General features: G+C 45.4%; 1 pseudogene; it reads left to right on the top strand.

Annotated features, from left to right (window-relative positions):
- The first annotated feature begins 842 nt into the window (after positions 1 to 842).
- LOC143817740 (piwi-like protein 1) overlaps positions 843 to 20,957 on the top strand; it is a 78,052-nt pseudogene continuing 57,937 nt past the window's right edge.

Here is a 20,957-nt window from a genome sequence, read left to right on the forward strand (position 1 = left end):
CAATTCCATATACAGCCTTGCATAGACCCTACGGGTCAATCACTGTGCAGTGATCGGATGGATCCAAAGACGTCGGCGACGCCGCAGACAAAGGATGCACTGTCTTGCTCCCTCCTTTTCCCAAACAATCACTGCCAACCTATTGGCCTCAAAAGCAAAATCCGCATAGATGGTCACAATATTTGCTAGAACTCCTTCCATTTCTGAAACTTGCTCTACAACCTCTCACAGATGGGGTGTTAAAACACTCAATATATAACTTTCCATTATTTTACAGTAGCCAATCACGTTTGGGAGCCTCCCATTTGGAGATATGAAAAAACGGATCAATCGAAAAAAAGGATGAAACGGATGGAAAAAACAGAAGCGACGGATGCAAAGGATTTAAAACGTAGAAAAACAGGATCCGTTGTTTCCGTTTTTCACTATTTTTGACGGATCCATCACAATGGCGGATTGTGACTGATGCCAGAAGACAGAAGTGTGAAAGAGGCCTAAGAATATTAGTTTAGGCACAGGCAGCAAAGAGTTAAGTAGATGGGAGGGGCACAGAGCAGAACAGCACAGAGTAGGAACAGACACTTCCTGGTTCTGTCAGACACCCAGGCAGTCTGCCCAAGGGGCAGAACGCAAACACTGAGACAGTTACAGGCAGTGGGGTATAAGTCTGCAGATGGCAGTAAGGGCCCCACCGGCTGAAGAATAGTGAGGTCGGGCACCAACTCAACAGGACCATCCCTAAGAAGGATCTGGGGTCTAAGACCAAGGCGAGAGCAGCTAAGATGGCGTTCCCGACACCTTTCCCATTTGCAACTGGATGAGGGGTTGACAGGGAGCTTGTGATGCTGAAGGTACACGAACTGTCCAAAGATGCTGCATGGATGGCAAAGGAAAGGAAAGTGCAGACAGGACAGGGTCTGGCTAGGGGTACGGCCATGAATGCCAAGAGTAAAGAGAGAAAAATGACAGAGATACTAGAGACTGCCCAGATGGGAGAGGATGGGAAAGTACAGGAAACGTTGCCCTGTGTGAACTGTGCTGCTGATGGGATGGATGCCTTTCTGTTTAGTAAATTTCAACTGTTGGAAAAGAACTGTGATTTTGTGGTGTTTCAAGGAACCTGGCAGCTAGAAGCTGGAGTAGCAGAGGCAACCAACTGTACAGCAGTACCAGGACTTTATTTATCTTTTCATGTACAAGGTGCCTGGGTGCTCCCTGATTGTTGCTTTATGAACTCGCCCACGACTAACACCCCGTGCCACCCTGTTACATGGTGTCCGATGTTTTCTTGCACCCATAGACTTGCATTGGCGAGACTCAGCCGATATACAGCCCCTGGCAAAAATTATGGAATCACCGGTCTTGGAGGATGTTTATTCAGTTGTTTAATTTTGTAGAAAAAAGCAGTTCACAGACATGGCACAAAACTAGTCATTTCAAATGGCAACTAGAAATCAAGAACAAAAAATGTGGTAGTCAGTAATGGTTACTTTTTTTAACCAAGCATAGGGAAAAAAATCAAAACAAAAGAAAAACACTCCAAAACATCACTAGAATTTTGTTGCACCACCTCTGGCTTTTATAACAGTGAGGCATGGACTTAATGAGTGTCAAACAGTATTCATCAATCTGGCTCCAACTTTCTCTGATTGCTGTTGCCAGATCAGCTTTGAAGGTGGAGCCTTGTCATGGACCATTTTCTTCAACCTCCACCAAAGATTTTCAATTGGATTGAGATCTGGACTCTTTGCAGGCAATGACATTGACATTATGCATCTTTTTTCAAGGAATGTTTGCACAGTTTTTGCTGTATGGCAGGATGCATTAACATCCTGAAAAATGATTTCATCATCCCCAAACATCCTTTCAATTGATGGGGTAAGAAAAGTGTCCAAAATATCAACATAAACTTGTGCATTTATTGAAGATGTAATGACGGCCATCTCCCCAGTGCCTTTACCTGACATGCAGCCCCATATCATCAATGACTGTGGAAATTTGCAGGTTCTCTTCAGGCAGTCATCTTTATAAATTTCATTGGAATGGCACCAAACAAAAGTTCCAGCATCATCACCTTGCCCAATGCAGATTCGCGATTCATCACTGAATATGACTTTCATCCAGTCATCCACAGTCCATGATTGCTTTTCCTTAGCCCATTGTAACCTTGTTTTTTTCTGTTTAGATGTTAATGATGGCTTTCGTTTAGCTTTTCTGCATGTAAATCCCATTTCCTTTAGGCGGTTTCTTACAGTTCGGTCACAGACGATGACTCCAGTTTCCACCCATTCATTCCTCATTTGTTTTGTTGTGCATTTCCTGTTTTGGAGACGTATTGCTTTAAGTTTCCGGTCTTGATGCTTTGATGTCTTCCTTGGTCTACCAGTATGTTTGCCTTTAACAACCTTCCCATGTTGTTTGTATTTGGTCCAGATTTTAGACACAGCTGACTGTGAACAACCAACATCTTTTGCAACATTGTGTGATGATTTACCCTCTTTTAAGAGTTTGATAATCCTCTCCTTTGTTTCAATTGACATCTCTCGTGTTGGAGCCATGATTCATGTCAGTCAACTTGGTGCAACAGCTCTCCAAGGTGTGATCACACCTTTTTTGATGCAGACTAACTAGCAGATCTAATTTGATGCATGTGTTATGTAATCCGATTTTTAATGGGATTGCATTCGTTCGATTTCATCGCAAGTGGCAATGAGCCCTAATCATCCTTGTATAACGTTTATAAGTAAAAAATAGGTTTAAAAAACATTTATATTGTCCCCAATTTCTATACTATTTAGGGCTTTGATTAGTCGATAGGGCATAAGTGTCCCCAGACTTGTGTGCCCTCTTTCCATATTATCACGCCCCTGTGCGTGTGATAATATAATTTGCAGAAGCTGGCGTCAGCGCCAGCTTCTGCAAATCTCGTGCCAGCTTCATAGGTGCACTGCACATGACCAGAAGTCATTTTATGAACTTCTGGTCATATCTGCATCTGATATGAGAAATGCACATAGAACTGTTTTCAGCAGTCTTTAACCTGTGAGCCCATATTAATAGTTTAGATAGGTCAAATGTGGTGACAGATTCCCTTTAACCCCTTCACATGTACGGCTCATGTCGGGTCTCCCCCTTTGGCTGGGGTCACACTTGCCATATGTAAAATCGGTTTGAGTCTCCCTGTGGAGAGTCGCAGGAGTGTTCTCTGTATTGTCATCCATGTGTAATCCGTTTCCAATGCGACTATGCAATTTCCTCACATCTATGTATCCATATGACATCTGTATGGCATCCGTATGTCATATGTATGGCTTTAACTTTCTTGCTGACTTGCACAATGGACATAAAAGGATAAGTGGCCTGAAATGAATACAAACCTAATCAAGGACCCTATTTATTGGCTCCACAACAAGTTCCCTCCTCCAAATGTTGCATTAGAGTCCGTTCTGGTGTTTTGGTATTGCTGCTTTGTGTCAAACATGTCTGACAGGCTTACCTTTAACACAACTGAGCGGGTTCTTTTTCACTGGGATTTGTCCCAACATTTTGGGGAGCCTTACTCGGTGATTGTGAAGTAGGCAGAAAAGAATGTGAATCCATCCGCTTTTGAGGCGACGGGTGGCCAAAAGACATTTCTTCCGTCTGCATGGATACCTCCTTTTCTACATTTTTTTTCTTCCTTTTTGTAGCTTCCTATCCACTGGTCTCTCCTATGCTGCCCTTCATCTGGAATTTTTGATTGGGAAGTCCACCATCTCAGGCATTGTCCGTACTACTTGTACAGAAATATGGTCCCACCTACATAATTCTGTAATGCCTGAGCCCAACAAAGAAGATTTACTATCGATTGCCTGTAGCTTTGAGGATACCTGCCAGTTTCCAAATTGCATAGGATCCCTGGATGGGAAGCACATCCGTGTTCGCAAGCCACCAAATTCAGGGTCCCAATATTATAATTTTAAACAGTTTTTTTCTGTAGTGCTGTTGGCCCTGGTCTACAGCACATACAGGTTTATAATTGCTGATACTGGGGCCTATGGAAGAACTGGAGACTCCAGAGTATTCAAATCTTCCATAATGGATTGGTGGCGATGCACTAATGATTTGGACCTCCCACCCCCACGTCAGCTACCAGGGTCTACTATGGAAGCAGTGCCTTATGTCATGGTTACTGATGAGGCCTTTCAATTGAACTGCAATGTCATGAGGACATATCCACATAGAGCCCTGGACCACAGGCGCAGAATATTTAATTATTGCTTATCCCGCGTACGACGATTGGTGGAGTGTGCGTTTGGAATACTCTATGCCAAATGGCGGGTCAGCCATTCAAATTAGTGAAGGGAATGTGAATGTGGTAATTAAAGCCTGTGTCATACTTCACAACTTCACCAGAATCAGTGACTGCACATCAAATGATGGCGATAATGTTGCGGATGGAAATAATGGCATGGCTACTACACATGTACATCATCCACATTGTCAGCCCTCTGGACTTAAAATGCGGGATGTGTTTAATAATTATTTTATTTCACCAGAGGGATAAATTCCATGGCAAGACAATGCAGTGTCTATGTTACGACTTTTTTCACTTTTGTCAAAATAAACTTATGTTAATGAATGAAGTGTGTGAAGATTTTGCATAATATTTATCTATTTGTCAAATTAAAGACATAATCTATATATTTGGAAAAGTAGAAATGACACATTGAATTAACATTTTTTACTCAGAACAGGTTTGCTTCAAACAAATACAACATATTGATAACATATGGCAAATTTAGCTAATATGACAGGGCAACCAACAACTTTAAACAAAACAGTTTAGCCATTATGTTACTTTTTATTACAAATTCACATATGTAGGTGGAGGTGATTGCAGGAGGGCAGCATGAGTAGTTTGAGTATTTTGCGGGCCTACCCGATTGTGACCATGAGAGGTAGATGATGCTGGATTACGGACCAAGGGAGGGCCCTGTTGTGGAACATGGTACTGGCCACTTGGGTAATGATTTACATATTTATGTGGATTGGCATTGGCCATTTGTGTAAACTCTCCAGAATGGCATACTTATGCTGTAACCGCTTTTCTACAGTGGGTATGTTCAAGTGGCCATATTGGGCAGGTGCAGCTGGAGTTGTAAAATGCACATGTTCTGGGCGTTGTTAGTATTGCCCTTGATGTGTCTGTGATGATGGAATATGTAATGCAGGTGGTTCTGCGACTGCTATTGTATTGTCATCCTGGCTTCCAGGCATGTGTAGGTGGTTGTCGCTAGACATCTGCCATCTTTCTTATGTACAAGAACACCTGAGTAGGATTATTTGGTTCGGTGCATGAATTAGACAAAATTCATATGGCATCTCTGGCTCGCAGCCTGACCTCACAGGAAATTGTGCACAGATACCGTGCAAGACTTCAAACATATGCCTCCTCACCACCATCATTGACAGTGCATGACAGATAATCCAAAACACTAGTGTCTACTTGGAAACTGTTACTGGTTGTGCAAAGCTCCCTCCTGCACCGGCGTGGGATGGCCTCAGCCTGTGGTGAAGTATCCAATGGTAGCATATGACTACTACTGTGTCCACGATCATTTTCTTCTTGATTGCTTCTTCTTGATTGGTCTCATGTCTTGCAGAAGGTCGTGCTGGTGGTGTCTGGTTGGTTTGTTGATGCTGCTGCAGAAGAAGGTCCAGCCACCTTTTCAACATCCATAACAGGGTCCAAGTCAACCTCGGAGTCAGATGCTGTTTCTTGTTCCATAAGGTTGGAGTCAGTTCTATTTATTTGTGCAAAGTTAAAAAATAAACTAAAGTTAGTCTTGGATGTTAAGGCCGTGGGGAAAATGTGGGCTCATGCAAGCACTTAAAAATGTAGATCCATAATGGGAGCAAGGAAATTCAATCTGTCATAATAGATATATTTTTACTTTTTAGTGGCCGCTGCACCACTTCGGCTTCGCTGCTGCCACTCATGACGGTACTGATCACGGCAGCTGCGCCACAGTCTAGTGACATCACACACTGCAAAGTAACAAAATACATTTTTAAATATTTGAGCACCGTGTTTGCATTTCAAAATACAGCTTATACTGTAAAGTGGCATGCTACTTGGCAAGTGTAAAGGGAGAAACAGGCCGGATATTACAGAGAACATCACGTATGATGATGTTATGTTAATTTGGTGCTGCCTTATTACTAAATAAAAATTGTGTTTTCTTTCTTTTACTTACTAATTTCCTGCTGCACCTCACGTGGGCTTTCCTCATAATTTGGGAACATCTGGCTGCATATTCGTCGCCAAGCTGCATCCTTTCAATGGCTGTCCGCAAAATGAGTGTCACCTTGGTCCCATATTTCCGGCCTCTCCTGCATCAGAACTATAAGCATCTCCACATTAATGTGTCTGGCTATGTTGCTGGTATCCGTGGAGGCCTGTTCCGGACTTTTTTGAGAGGTTGCCAGGGAAATTTGCATGCTTAAGCTTCCTAATAATGGATGAGGCAATTTCCTGTCACCTGGAACATGGCTGCATATTTATCGCAAGCTACACTGATTGTTCACATGGTGTAAAATTTTTTCTCGCACCCATAGACTTTCATTGGTGAGACTCGGGCGATATATGCGTACATGCTGTGATTTCACTCGCACGCTGATTACGCCCAAGAAACAAACAGTGATGCATACCTCCCAACCGTCCCGATTTCAGCGGGACAGTCCCGCTTTGGCACCGGGGTCCCGCTGTCCCGCTTCGGGCATTTAAAATCCCGAATTTGCGGCCGCCGGTGAAGCCCCGCCCACTTCCGGGACGTAGAGAGAGCCTGTTTTTTTTTTTTTTTTTATAAAAGCTGCCTCCTGACCGCCCGCGCAACACCCCCCCTCCCCCCCTCCCGCCCCCTGTGCGGCGCTGCCACGCTGAAGGAGAGAGCCTGCAGCAATCAAGATGAGAGGTCAGCGATTCACTACCTCTGGCTGTGTGTGCACGGAGCTCCGGCTTCTGCTCTTAGCTGCTATCCCGGCAGAGAAGGAGAGACGGGGGAGGTGCCGGGATAGTGCAGAGCTGTGAGCAGGAGACTGAAGACTTCAGCAGAGAGCTGCACATGGACATCAGCCGCCCCTGCATCACAGAGGAGATTGTGTGTGTGTGATGTGTGTGATGGCTGCGTGTGTGTGTGTGATGGCTGCGTGTGTGTGTGATGGCTGCGTGTGTGTGTGTGTGATGGCTGCGTGTGTGTGTGTGATGGCTGTGTGTGATGGCTGCGTGTGTGTGTGTGTGTGATGGCTGTGTGTGTGTGTGATGGCTGCGTGTGTGTGTGTGATGGCTGCGTGTGTGTGTGTGTGTGATGGCTGGGTGTGTGTGTGATGGCTGCGTGTGTGTGTGTGATGGCTGCGTGTGTGTGTGTGATGGCTGCGTGTGTGTGTGTGATGGCTGCGTGTGTGTGTGTGATGGCTGCGTGTGTGTGTGTGATGGCTGCGTGTGTGTGTGATGGCTGCGTGTGTGTGTGTGATGGCTGCGTGTGTGTGTGTGATGGCTGCGTGTGTGTGTGTGATGGCTGCGTGTGTGTGTGTGATGGCTGCGTGTGTGTGTGTGATGGCTGCGTGTGTGTGATGGCTGCGTGTGTGTGATGGCTGTGTGTGTGTGTGTGATGGCTGTGTGTGTGTGATGGCTGTGTGTGTGTGTGATGGCTGCGTGTGTGTGTGTGTGATGGCTGCGTGTGTGTGTGTGTGATGGCTGCGTGTGTGATGGCTGCGTGTGTGATGGCTGCGTGTGTGATGGCTGCGTGTGTGATGGCTGCGCGCGTGTGTGTGTGTGATGGCTGCGCGTGTGTGTGTGTGATGGCTGTGTGTGTGTGTGATGGCTGCGTGTGTGTGTGATGGCTGCGTGTGTGTGCGTGTGTGTGATGGCTGCGTGTGTGTGATGGCTGCGTGTGTGTGATGGCTGCGTGTGTGTGATGGCTGCGTGTGTGTGATGGCTGCGTGTGTGTGATGGCTGCGTGTGTGTGTGTGATGGCTGCGTGTGTGTGTGTGTGTGATGGCTGCGTGTGTGTGTGTGATGTCTGTGTGTGTGTGTGATGGCTGCGTGTGTGTGTGATGTCTGCGTGTGTGTGTGATGGCTGCATGTGTGTGTGATGGCTGCGTGTGTGTGTGATGGCTGCGTGTGTGTGTGATGGCTGCGTGTGTGTGTGTGATGGCTGCGTGTGTGTGTGTGATGGCTGCGTGTGTGTGTGATGGCTGCGTGTGTGATGCATTTGTGTCAAAGCTGCATGTGTTTGTGAGCTGCGTGCCTGTGTGTGAGCTGCGTGCCTGTATGTCATTATACAGTATGGAGCATCATGTGTGGTCATTATACAATATGGAGCATCATGTGGGGTCATTATACAGTATGGAGCATCATGTGCGGTCATTATACAGTATGGAGCATCATGTGCGGTCATTATACAGTGTATGGAGCATCATGTGCGGTCATTAGACAGTATGGAGCATCATGTGCGGCCATTATACAGTATGGAGCATCATGTGCGGTCATTATACAGTATGGAGCATCATGTGTGGTCATTATACAGTATGGAGCATCATGTGTGGCCATTATACAGTATGGAGCATCATGTGCGGTCATTATACAGTATGGAGCATCATGTGTGGCCATTATACAGTATGGAGCATCATGTGCGGCCATTATACAGTATGGAGCATCATGTGCGGCCATTATACAGTATGGAGCATCATGTGCGGCCATTATACAGTATGGAGCATCATGTGCGGCCATTATACAGTATGGAGCATCATGTGCGGTCATTATACAGTATGGAGCATCATGTGCGGTCATTATACAGTCTGGAGCATCATGTGCGGTCATTATACAGTCTGGAGCATCATGTGCGGTCATTATACAGTCTGGAGCATCATGTGCGGTCATTATACAGTCTGGAGCATCATGTGCGGTCATTATACAGTCTGGAGCATCATGTGCGGTCATTATACAGTCTGGAGCATCATGTGCGGTCATTATACAGTCTGGAGCATCATGTGCGGTCATTATACAGTATGGAGCATCATTTGCGGTCATACAGTATGGAGCATCATGTGCGGTCATTATACAGTATGGAGCATCATGTGCGGTCATTATACAGTATGGAGCATCATGTGGGGTCATTATACAGTATGGAGCATCATGTGCGGTCATTATACAGTCTGGAGCATCATGTGCGGTCATTATACAGTATGGAGCATCATTTGCGGTCATACAGTATGGAGCATCATGTGTGTTCATTATACAGTATGGAGCATCATGTGCGGTCATACAGTATGGAGCATCATGTGCGGTCATTATACACTATGGAGCATCATGTGCGGTCATACAGTATGGAGCATCATGTGTGTTCATTATACAGTATGGAGCGTCATGTGTGTTCATTATATATTATGGAGCGTCATGTGTGGTCATCGTACAGTATGGAGCATCATGTGTGGCCATTATACAGTATGGGGCACTGTGTGGCCATATTTTTTTGTTTATAATTATTGTATATGAAACAGTGTGATCGGCAGTGCTAAATGGGTGTGGTTGGGATGTGGATATGGGTGTGACTAATTATGAATGGGTGTGGTCAGAGGCGTGGCCTAAAATTTGCCGCGGCGCGCAAAGCGCGCCGCAAACTTTGTCCCTCTTTCCCATCTTCAAAAGTTGGGAGGTATGGTGATGTGAGCTGACCCATAGATTAACAGTGGTCTGAGTGCTATGCAATGTTTTCTTGCATAGCACTCGTCCGTTTTCTATGCTAGTGTGACCCCGGCCTTTGATCTGGGCTCCGGTGCTGAACCCACATCTTTTCCGTCAAGCCACCCGTGGCTGTTACCATGTTAAATGTTGCTGTCAATCTCTGACAGCGGCTTATAACATGTTCGCACTGGAATCGTATCATTAATCCCGCCCATCGATGCCTGTGTCACATGACCACGGGTCGCTGATTGGTTGGCATGACAATCCGGCGTCTGTAGGTGACTCCTACGGTTGTCGTTGCAGGATAGCTATGCGGTCCCAGTGGCTTGTGCGCATAGCAGGTGATCATTTTAGCAGGCTGAAGCCCTGCTGTGCGTAGCACATGCGATCGGATGATCACAGCTTCTCGTCTCCCATGGAGACTATTGAAGCAAGTGTAAAGAAAAACAAATGCTTTTAAAAATAATAAAAAATATAAAAATTTAAATCACCCAACTTTGAACTCATTCAAAATAAAACAATAATAAAAAAAATACACATATTTGATATTGCCTCGTTCAGCTATCAATATGTAAAAAATAATTAATCTGATTGGTAAACAACGTAACGAGTAAAAAATTGAAAACGCTAGAATTGCAATTGTTTGGTCGCCATAAAGGCAATAACAGGCCATCAAAATGTTTTTTCTACAACAAAATGGTATTAATAAAAACATCAGCTTGGCATGCAAAAAATAAGCTCTCACCCGACCCAAGATCACAAAAAATGGAGACACTGCGAGGCTTGGAAAATGACGCTTTTTTTAAAAGGAAAAAGCATTTAGCGAAAAGCGCGTTGGGTTCGGGAGTTAAACCTGCCACGGGGCATCTCACGTGTGGAGGCAGCGCGGACATAGGTAATATGTACCAGGCACGGGGCATTGTATTTATATCATGGCACTAGATACATTCCATTATTAGCACTACTGCAGTTTTAGCAAGCACTACTATAAGGCTTTATTATGAACCTATAACTGCACATGCACTTTATGACTGTGGATTAGGCTTTTCTGTGAAAGCATTTTGGTATCAGGGTATGTTTTATGATATCAGCGATGTCAATGCAGCTGTAAATCTTTTCAATGCACCTTTTCAAGTGATTGACATAAGTAAAACACTTTATTAGATAATTCATATATTGATAGAGATTGGCATAGGATATAATTGTGTATCCTTGTATATGCGCCCATGCATGAACGCTGCCTGCTCCAGTTTAATCTCCCTATAGATATGTGTTTTATGCTTTGAGGCACCTGATTTTAAGGTTTTTGTATGTATGTTTCATATTGTTTGAATAAAATAAAAACTTTTCTACTATTTCCTATATTGCACTTTTTTTGATCTGTACGTAGCTTACCTTTATCAGATCAGTATGTTTATTTTCTTGTAGGTTTTGTATGCTTTATGGTCAATGTGAACATGCGTTTATGTGCTGCATGTATACCAACTTAAATTAAGCTCAATTTTTCTGGTTTTTCTTTGTATTTTTGCATTCTGTGCAAGGCGGGATGTGGCCTCCCTCTCCCGAGCTGGAAATTAGATTTGAAGGGTTCCCCAGACTGGTGTCCACAGGTTGGGACCCGGTCCTTTTTTCTGCCCTTATTCACACAATGAGGTCAACTCTGACACATGGTAAGGTTTTTAATATTGGTCAGCGTAGAACCATCCCAATGAGGCCTTGTCGATAGTGGGATGGCTTTTATGCTATTTTTGATCAAAAACAGTATTATTAAGAACCCTGTGTTATTTAAATGCACTTTTGCTTTTTACTTATTTAGTTACAACAGGGATTTGCTCATTTTGCTTCTTGTAAGGTTTGTGAGCACTCGGATATTATCCGAGTGTGGTGCGATATACGCTGACGCCGGCAACAGAGATGGAGAAATTATTTTCCCCGCCTGCCCCATAGCTGTGCGAGAGGCTCAGAGCACAATAGCCTGACACTCGGCTCCCGCTCTCAGCAGAGCAGGAGCCGAGGGTCATTAGCATATCACATCCAATGCTCCCGCTTCGGATGACATACGCTAGTCTGACTCCGGCCTTACACTGAGAGAATGGTATTACTACACACTGCTATCCTCATTTATTTCAAAGTAGAAGGTGGTTAGAAATATTCTTGGTGACAACTCAAGATCTAAAATTGTTTATGCTGGTGTTGTCACTGATTCTCCTCCAGGCTGATTTCTGATTCATATAGATGATGTTTGGTAATTACGAACCCACTACCTACTCTGCTACTCACTACAGCTTGAAGTTCTCACATTGTCTGTGACAAGAATGCTGTTTTATAGAGCTTAGTTTTCAGACTTTTCTGTGTATTATGCCTGCATGCTGTTCATAATCTATAGCAGTGTTTCCCAATTTCAATTCTCAAGAGCCACTACCTGATCACATTTTCAGTATTTCCTTAGTACTGCACAGGCGATAATTCCATCACCTGTGAAATACTATGGAAATATTGAAAACATGATCTGTTTGTGGGCCTTGAGGACTGGAGTAGGGGAACATGGATCTATAGCTTCTGATAAACATATCCTGGTCAGAGGTTCGGGCAAAAGCACCATAGGTCATGTTAATAGAAGCAATTTAAGGCTCCAATACACATTAGGCCACCATCAGCTTAACCTGCCAAAACTGGTGGGATCAGCCGGCAGTCTAATATATATTGGGCCTCCCAATTGTCCCCTGACAAATGATGTAGAAGGAGGATGTCTTCCTGGAGCGTAACAATATTGTGTCTTACAGTTATTGGGTTCTTTAGAAGGACGTAGATCTCGGGATTTATTCTGATGGCTGATAGATGGATGAATATAGGCTGAACAGGATGGAGAAATGTCTTTTTTCGGCCTTGCTAACTATGTTACTATGTTACTATGAGAGAAAGTTTCAACACATCAGATTTCCGACATCTGATCCTTTTGTTCTCTGGGATATAAAGGAGTCTGGAATTTTGGCTGAGTGCTCCTGTGTACAGAAAACTCTGGAGTTTGAACCGATCATATGACAGCTGTTCATAATGTATGGCCAGTTTTAGAGGTGGCATGAGGACAGTTATAATGTGCACTAGGTTAGGCAATAGAAAAAATAATTCCTTGTGTCTGCTGGAGTTTTTATTTAGTAACATTCTCTTTCAATTTGTAATATTGTATCTGGTTTGTACTGATCTCAAGAAAACCCCATCACTACTTTCTATCATGAAAAGTGGAGCACATTGCACATTGTTACAAGAGATACTCAGTCACATCCGTAGACAATTTAGGACTAATGTGTTTTTGGATTACTTCTCCTACCAGATGACTAGTTCTTTCTTTCCCTATTTACTTGCTGACTTTCACTTTTGCCCCACTTTATTGTGATCGTCCATATAAGAGCCAACAAAATAAACTGATTTAAAAATATTTTTGGCTGTCAAATTTACTAATTTCCCACATCACAGGCACTAAATGAAGGAATGAAGGAGGGATACGGTCATCCTTAAAATGTATGTATGTAACAGGTACAAGGTTTTGGTGGTAGTACTGCAGTTTTAAAAGTCTGTATTGCAAAATTGTAGTGCAATACTTCATTGAAGCTCAGCAGACAGTAGAAAGTATCTTGCATGACAGGCTTAGATATAGCGGCTCAGAATAAAGTATTACACATGATAGACTAGATAAACCAACTTAGAAGCACAGTGTCCTGGAAATTATATACAGGTGCATCTCACAAAATTAGAATATCATGAAAAAGTTAATTTATTGCAGTTCTTCAATACAAACAGTGAAACTCATAGATAATATAGAGTCATTACAAACAGAGTGATCTATTTCAAGTGTTTATTTCTGTTATTGTTGATGATTATAGCTTACAGCCAATGAAAACCCAAAAGTCATTTTCTCAGTAAATTAGAATACTTTTAACCTGCTTGAAAAAATGATTTTAAAATACGAAATGTTGTCCTCATGAAGTGTATGTTCATTAAATGCTTGATCGGGGTTCCTTTTGCATCAATTACTGCATCAATGTGGCATGGCATGGAAGCGATCAGCCTGTGGCACTGCTGAGATGTTATGGAAGCCCAGGTTGCTTTGATAGCAGCCTTCAGCTCGTCTGCATTGTTGGGTCTGGTGTCTCTCATCTTCCTCTTGACAATACTCAATAGATTATACTTTTTTTGCTGTCTGTTACCCAAACTATATACAGCACTATTTGGCATTTTAAAAAAGCCACATATTTGGCAGTGTGGTATTTCAGTGACAGGCCTCATATTTCTGCGTGCTCCAAGTTAGCTCATTTTAGGCCGGTGGAATACTTTTTTTGCTGTCTGTTACCCAAATTATATACAGCACTATTTGGCATTTAAAAAAAGCCACATATTTGGCAGTGTGCTATTTCAGTAACAGGCCTCATATTTCTGCATGCTCCAAGTTACAGCATTTTAGGCCTTTTTTCCACAGTTTTTGCTGTTTGTTACCCTAGTTCGGTACACTACTTTATATTAAAAATTTGAAAAATGCAGGCCACATATCGAACAGTGTGGTATCTTGTTAAAAATACTTCGCTTTCAAGTTGTTAAGACTCCTTCATGACTACTACCACCACCATCACCATCTTCTGCCTAGGGGCAGTCACTGCGCACATAGAAAGTCTGAGGAGCAGAGTGTGAACGCTTGGGCGGTGTTGTACTCTGTCTCTGTATTATGAAGGTGTTTTCTCTCGCCAATAAAAGCAGTACTGCCATAAAGTGAGGAGCCAAGTGCCCAATGACCGCCAGAGAGCAAGGCACTGTGCGCTCCATGAATGTGAGTACAGCGCACGTGCGCAGTAGAGGGAGACAGTTCATGCTCTGTGTTCAGCTTTGCTAAACAATAATTAAAGTGCACCGAGGACGTTGGTACGGTCAGCAAGGTACTCCCTCTACATTTTCCCAAACAAAGCACTCCTTGTGAGAGTCCCCCATGCCTCAGGGCCAGGGCGATAGGAGGGTCTGAGAAAACTCTCCCCGAACTTTGTCAGTGTTCCACTGCCTCTGCAGTTGTGTCTCTCTCACCTGTACTTTTTACTTGGCCAACGAACTGTATGTGACCTCTTCTGCCAGCGTTTTCAGATGGGATTTTTTTAATTAATTCAGCAAGAAGGGCCCTATGGTCCTCCAACATTGTAGTACACCTGTCTGCCTCTGGAATAAGAGATATAAAGTTCTCCTTTTAGCGTGGGTCTAGAAGTGTCAACAACAACAATCAGTATTTACTATCAGTCAAGATTTTGAGAATGCGAGGGTGACAGGAAAGGCAGAGTAGCCTAAACTCAGCCATGCGTAATAAACTGCAAACAGTCGATACTTCCGTATCCTCACCAAAAGCACAACTGTCCATGGTCTCCCCCTCCTCCTTGTCCTCAGGCCTTCACGACTTTTGACAAACCTCAGTAATATCATTGTAAATACATCCTTGTAAATACATTCCCCTGTAGTTTTTATCTCCCCCACCTGATTGTAGATTTTTAGTTGTCACACTTATTATTTGTTTTTGTTTTTTCGGTTTAAATATTGTTATCGTTATAAGTTAGTGTAGATTGTAAGCTGTCTTGAGCAGGGTAGTTTTATTTCTGCTTAATTATTGTATTATTGTTATCGTTGTTACTTAGGACTGCTGTGTTTGAAACTGTAAATATGTTAGTGCAGCGCCCCAGAGTCCTGGTCGTTGCAGTACTGTGGCTCCGCCACTAAGGGGAGCTATGGTACGTCTGATGGCACTGAAGGAGTTCATCTGATCAGGTATCACAGACACCAATACATTTCACCGCCGGGCCTCCAGGGGGAGCTAAGGGTTCTATTCATTAGGCCACTCCTCACACACTGGTAAAACTGGGGGTCAGGTAGGAAGTTAGGGAGAAAGCTGACTGGGTCGGAGCCAGGCAACACCTTGTGGCAGAGGGTGTTGCGGGAGAAGATTCGGTAGGGCCTCTGTCGGGGGTGGGATCCTGACAGAGGCTTGGCAACTTGAGCGAACGTAACGGGACCGTGCCTGCTCAGTATAGCGGCGGTGCCCAAGAAGGGATTGGAAGCGAGATAGATTGTGCTGAGTGAGAAATGAGATCAAAGCAACAAGGAGAATACCAGTAGGGGTCGTGCTGTAAGACCGAGGCAACATCCTACTGAGGCGCACAACCGGCGGCCGGAACACCGAGGGAGTATTACAATATTCAGCTTCAAGCAATACTCTAAACAGCGGCAGGACAGTCAGTCTAAGGCGGGCTGTCTCACCTAAATCACCTATGCAGTCTTGGGGGGCAACTTGTGGAGAGGGGCGACTCTAGGGTCCCGGAAGAGCTCCGAGCCTACCCGTCATACGGGTGCCGTTCCAACCGTAACATCAGGGAGGGACGGAGGATTAGCAGAACATCACCTAATTGAGTTGTGAGGGAACTTAAGAAACGGACACAACAGTTGTGGGGACTTTCTGTAAGCACAGCAGGGAAGGACCGCAACACCTAGCGCTAGGGGGAAGGCACAGATTTCCACCTGTAAAGAGAACTCTGGAGGTGCCATTGGACCGGCCGGACTTGCGCAGCCTGGTTATCTGGATTCCGGACTGAGGACCCAGAGATCTTCAGTAAAGAGGTAAAGAGACTGCAAACTGGTGTCCTCGTTATTTACTGCACCGCACCACCACAGCCTCACCACCACCACCCACATCTATTATTCACTGTGCGCCCCTCGGCAGGGTCACGGACCGGGGCCTAGCCACCGTGACAACCCCGGAGCAGAGACTTAGAGGCCCGGTACCGGGTACCCCTCGGCCCTGCGGCGGTGGGGGCGCTACAACGACGCTATATAAATAACTATAAATATTAATACTAGAACACAGAGAAGCAGGATGGAGATGTTAATTTTGGCGTCATTGCCGCTCACCATCTTGGTGAATTCCTCAAAGTTTTGTAGGATGGTACATATGTCTGACATCCATGTCCACTCCTGAGATCTTATGAGTGAATTCAGAACTGAATACCGACGGCCTTGTTGATGCTGGTTGTCAACAACTGCCCTCTTCTGCTCACAAATCCTATCCAAAATATGCAGTGTAGAGTTCCAATGCATGGGGAGGACATCACACACCAGTCGAGGAGACATAAGCTGCAAGTGCTGCAAAAGCACGTCAAAGGCGGATGAAGCTCTAGCTGACTTTCTAAAATGGGTACGCAGAGCCTCATACTTTTCCTAGCAGATCTGGCACCTCCGTGTCGCTTTTCAGAAAATGTTGAACAATAAGATTAAGCACATGGGCCAGGCCTGGCACATGTGTGAGCTCGCCTAGACACAGAGTAGCCACCAGGTTCCAGCCATTGTCACACATGACCATGGCTGGCTGTAGGTTCAGGCCACAGATTGGCCTGCTCTTTCTGAGCTGTCCACAAATCTTCATCATTGAGCGGCTTGTCACCTAAGCATATTAGCTTCAGCACAGCCTGTGGCCACTTGGCTGAGGCAGTGCTGCAGTGCTTCCAGCTTGTGACTGATGTGCTACTTGCGGAGATGGAGGCTGAAGAGGAGGAGGTGGAGTAGCTGAAGACTGTGGGGCAACCCAGATTGAAGTAGGGCCCGCAATACTTGTGGTCGGTCGGACGTGCACCATCCCAAGGTCGGCTTCCACCATGTTAACCCACTGTGCTGTTAGTGTGCTGTACCATCCCTGACCACAAGCACTTGTCCACATGTCTGTGGTTAGGTTGACTTTACCAATAACAGCATCTTGGAGGGCACGGGTAATGTTTTGGGACACGTGCCTGTGTAATGCCGGGATGCCACACCGGCACAAAAAGTCCCACATATTCGGGGCCTCGGGGTAATCCTCGACTCTGCCCTTTCTTTCAATATACATATCCAAGCCCTTGCCTCCTCCTGTCCACTACAACTCAAAAACAGTTCTAGGATCAGTACATTCCAAGAAACTGCAAAAATGTTTGTGCACGCCCTCATGATCTCCCGCCTCCACTATTGCAACCTTACACTGTCTGGCCTCCCCTCTAGTACTCTTGCACCACTCCAATCTATCCTAAAGTCTGATGCCTGAGTAATCCAACTGTCCCTCAGTTGTTCCCCAGCCTCTCCTCTCTGCTAGGCCCTTCACTGACTTCCAATTGCCCAGAGGCTACCGTTCAAAACCCTAACTATGACATGCAAAGCATTCCACAACCTGTCTCCATACATCTTTAATATGTTCTCCCAATGTCCAACTGAGTCATGGCTTCCTCTACGCTAACCCAGCGTGCCGTCAGCGAGATGTATCATCACTGCCCACAAGCACTTGTCCACGTTTTCGTGATTAGGTGCACTTTCCCTGTTACAGCATTGTAGAGGGCCCGGGTAATGTTGTGGGACATGTCCTTGCTTGTGTAATGTCATGACGGCAGACTGGGCAAAATTGTGGTGGCTGGGTAATGAGTACCTTGTGATGGTAACTGCCATCAGGGCCTAAAGTGCAACATTTCGAGTGCAAGCAGACGAGAAATGTGTGAATTTAGTACTGTGGCGTTGCCTGCGTATTTCCGCTTGCATTCCAAGGACTGGGGTATGGACAAATGAACGGTGCACTGGGACAAGGACATGGACGTGCTTGTTGATGGTGCTAGTTGAGTTTGTGTGCAACTGCAGATCCAGGGCATGAGGCATCTTTGCATGCAACATGGACAGGGTATTGGCTTGCACGCACAACATCGGAAGAAGCAGTGGCATCACTCGCACACATTGTTCATGGAGCCTTGTGTTCAACCCACAAAGTCAGGTGCTTTGCTGCCATGTGCCTGATCATTCTTGTGGTGGTTAGGATGGGAGTCTTGCTACCCCTGCTGATGCGGGCATGGCCGGTGGTGCAAATGGCCTTTTTGAGGTTATCGGCAGAGTCTTTAAAAAACAACCAGGCTGTTACAGGGACATTCAGTGTCTCCCTCTCCCACACCACCTCCTCACCTTGACCCCGGTCTTTTGATGTTCCCTAACATCAAAAGGGGGCTGTGATGGCAAGGGGGCTGTGATGGCACTATTTTTTAAGTCCAAAAAGGACTACACATTGGGGAATTGGGAATGACATTCCATTGGGCCTACTTCTGAACTCATATAAGAAAAAAAAAAAAAAAAGAGCATGAACCGCACATCCCAAAATCATACGTTGATCTAAAGCCGCTAGGCAAAAATTTAAATACTGAACATGAGGTTTTCAGTTTAACATTCTGATCAGACTGTATGAAGCCCACTGCCCCTTCACGGCAAACCTCGTAGTGGGTCCTAACGCCCTAACGGAGCGGAGCCGTGCGGCGACCACCGCCGCAGCGGCCATGCACCAGCAGGGCGGACGGCCTGTTGCCCCACAGCACCCATGCTGCGAGACTGAGTCCCCAAGACTCCAGACCGCGCCGCCCCACCAGAACAAAGCCACAGCAACAATGGCCGCCACACAGCACCAGCACCAAAATGAAGGGAGCATTTAAACTCACCTTCCTCCAGCTCTTCAGTGAGAGCCAAAATGGGCTAGACCCCTTACTTTGCAGTCTCCTGCTAATTAAAATCACCTGAGCCAAATGGGAGGAGTGCTGGTCCAAAAAAAGAGACAAGTACATGCTATGTGCAATAAGAAAAAAAAAAAAAGAGCATGAACCGCACATCCCAAAATCATACGTTGATCTAAAGCCGCCAGGCAAAAATTTAAATACTGAACATGAGGTTTTCAGTTTAACATTCTGATCAGACTGTATGAAGCCCACTGCCCCTTCACGGCAAAGCTCGTAGTGGGTCCTAACGCCCTAACGGAGCGGAGCCGTGCGGCGACCACCGCCGCAGCGGCCATGCACCAGCAGGGCGGACGGCCTGTTGCCCCACAGCACCCATGCTGCGAGACTGAGTCCCCAAGACTCCAGACCGCGCCGCCCCACCAGCACAAAGCCACAGCAACAATGGCCGCCACACAGCACCAGCACCAAAATGAAGGGAGCATTTAAACTCACCTTCCTCCAGCTCTTCAGTGAGAGCCAAAATGGGCTAGACCCCTTACTTTGCAGTCTCCTGCTAATTAAAATCACCTGAGCCAAATGGGAGGAGTGCTGGTCCAAAAAAAGAGACAAGTACATGCTATGTGCAATAAGAAAAAAAAAAAAAGAGCATGAACCGCACATCCCAAAATCATACGTTGATCTAAAGCCGCTAGGCAAAAATTTAAATACTGAACATGAGGTTTTCAGTTTAACATTCTGATCAGACTGTATGAAGCCCACTGCCCCTTCACGGCGAACCTCGTAGTGGGTCCTAACGCCCTAACGGAGCGGAGCCGTGCGGCGACCACCGCCGCAGCGGCCATGCACCAGCAGGGCGGACGGCCTGTTGCCCCACAGCACCCATGCTGCGAGACTGAGTCCCCAAGACTCCAGACCGCGCCGCCCCACCAGCACAAAGCCACAGCAACAATGGCCGCCACACAGCACCAGCACCAAAATGAAGGGAGCATTTAAACTCACCTTCCTCCAGCTCTTCAGTGAGAGCCAAAATGGGCTAGACCCCTTACTTTGCAGTCTCCTGCTAATTAAAATCACCTGAGCCAAATGGGAGGAGTGCTGGTCCAAAAAAAGAGACAAGTACATGCTATGTGCAATAAGAAAAAAAAAAAAGAGCATGAACCGCACATCCCAAAATCATACGTTGATCTAAAGCCGCTTGGCAAAAATTTAAATACTGAACATGAGGTTTTCAGTTTAACATTCTACTTCTGAACTCAGTCTCCTGCAATCTGTCCTGTACCTGCCACTAGATCACCAGGGTGAACGTCCTCTGTACTCTCATAGGCTGGTGAATTTTGGGCAAGGGGGCTGTGATGGCACTATTTTTTTAAGTCCAAAAAGGACCCCACATTGGTGAATTGGGCATGACATTACATTGGGCCTACTTCTTTATTCTGTCTCCTGCAATGTGTCCTTTAACTGCCACTAGATCACCAGGGTTAACGTGCTCAGTATTGTTATAGGCCGGTGTAGTTTAGGCAAGGGGACTGCAATGTCACTAGTCTATTTTTAAAAAAGGTACCCCCATTGGGATATTGTTTGGCAGATCAGGCACTGCATTACAAGTCTCAGAGACACACTCCACTACATTAGGCCTAATTCGTAACTCTGTCTCCTGCAATGTCTCTTCCTTATCTCCGACCACATGACCTGGGTGAACATGCTTT

Source organism: Ranitomeya variabilis, chromosome 3, assembly GCF_051348905.1.
Source record: "Ranitomeya variabilis isolate aRanVar5 chromosome 3, aRanVar5.hap1, whole genome shotgun sequence".
NCBI lineage: Eukaryota > Metazoa > Chordata > Amphibia > Anura > Dendrobatidae > Ranitomeya > Ranitomeya variabilis.